The following is a 2155-nucleotide window of genomic DNA, read 5'->3' as shown; positions in this document are numbered from 1 at the left end:
TTTCGTTAACTCAGGGTATACTTACTCAGAGTTTGCACTAAACCGGCTTCCTGAAATAGGGCCCAGGTCTCCAATAAAACCCAAGAACAACAAAGTGTTTCAAAATACAAGAAAAAGCTGAAAGGTGTGTCTTGTTGTGTTCACGGATTATAAAAATCACAGATTCAGTGTTCATTAAAATTTGTTCAGAATTTAGCAAATTGATGAACTCTCTCTACACTCTGCCTTTATAAGTTAAACGTATCGGTACTGGCAATACTTGTATTTACTTGGTATTGGATAGATTGTAGTATCGCAGAACAATACGAGAGTTTCGGTTTTAAATCGGTTGGAAGAGCCACGTTTTCACTGAGTCTTCACTTCGTGCGGCACTCTGCAAGGAGAATGTGTTGTGCAGCTTGTTAAGCCGTACCATACTCAAACCACCAAATGAGGCGCAAACTGCGTGTCGAATTATCACGGGAATGTGCATGTATTCATTTGGTGATTAAGAAAATACATAAAATGCGGATATACTTGATTCTTATCTGCTGTTTTTCTTTCTTTCTTTCTTTTATTCTACTGGGATTGCTCAACAGCACTAAGAACACCTGACCAATCAATAAAATATATTTCCATTTGGTCTGCGACAAATTAAAGCGTTTTGCGTTATTAGACTTTGGCACAGTCCATTTAAACATTTAAGTAGAGTAGGCTTAAATGTTTAAATGCCAGTTTAAAGTTTCAGAGCTCTAATGTGCAGACATCGCCTTAGGGGAAAAAACAGCACTGAGCACGCACTCAGTGACAATAATAAGAATTAACTGCATTAAAATGTTTATTTTTGTGCCCTAAATCACCAGATTAACAGTTTGACGCAGAATTCATCTTTTGTCCTTTTTACAGCGTGATATTTTACTAAACGTTTATTATTTATTTATTATTTTCTTAAATTTTAATCACCATTTAATTGTTGGTGGCACTCACAGAAATTGTTTACTGTGGGCGAAAAATACATATGATCTGTGAAACAGCCATTTTAGATTAGTCAGATACTGCCAACAACACCATTTCATGTGAACGCGCAGGAAACACTCTGGGTTAATTTGGCGAACTGATAACCAGCTTCGTGTAACTGCTCATCCCAATTTCCAATGTCAGGGAAAGTCAATCCAGGTAATGGAAAACTATCCTGTATGTTGAACTGGCATTATAGTATCGGGTTCAGTGAAACCTTAGAGCATGAAACAAAATTATGTACCGTCTCTGCTCCAGGGACAAAAGAGATTTCAAACAGCTGCAACAAACTACCACAACTACACAGCCCGTCTTTAAATCTGTGGGCAGGTGTGCAGAGCTATATAGAGCATGCACAAGAACCTTGCAAGTCTATTGTGTTGTGGAAGAACGTGGCCCCAAAACAGACTAAAAAAAACCCCAGTAAAATAGTGAAACAGAGTAAAATAAGCAAAAAACGAACCTTTATTTAGGAGACCAGATAATCCAAAGAACAGCCGGTAACAAAAGTCCGTCTAAACCGCAAAAAACAAACAAACAAAAAATTCACAAGGTACAACAAGTGCGGACAAACACCGCAGAGAACTGAGCAGAAACAGAGGCTACAGCCAAAATACACACATGGCAATCAGGAAAAGACCAGGCAACGCCAGGGGACACAGATGAAACCAATAAGGTAAGACAAGACAGTGGAAGGAAAACGAAATATAGCGCACATGAGACAAGATGCTATCAAAATAAAACGGGGAGTTACAAAACACCGAAACGTAGACTTCAAACACAGAACAGCAGGCCCTATTCCAGCATGCATGTTATCATTACGTTTGCACCTAAGAGAGTCAGATGAGCTGTTCAGCTTGAGTTAAGCACGTTCGTTATCAAACGACCTCCAGCACCAGCATTTCAACATCGCAAAGGAAAATAAAGAACATAGATTTAATTTTAATGCAGCAGATCAGGAACTAGGAACAGCTGTCAGTGCTGACCATGATATTTAACTTAAAAAACAGGAGGGGAGAAATGACTCATTTTAATCTGCTTGGTCCACTGGAGACTGGAATTTTATCTTTGTATTTGGCTTTTAAATATAATTATTCAGCTTTAACAAACAAACACACACACACACACACACACACACACACACACACACACACACACA

This window comes from Pundamilia nyererei, unplaced genomic scaffold (assembly GCF_000239375.1).
Source record: "Pundamilia nyererei isolate P.nyererei 1_Seehausen unplaced genomic scaffold, PunNye1.0 scaffold00265, whole genome shotgun sequence".
Taxonomy (NCBI): Eukaryota; Metazoa; Chordata; class Actinopteri; order Cichliformes; family Cichlidae; genus Pundamilia; species Pundamilia nyererei.
Note: the sequence above shows the minus strand (reverse complement) of the source record.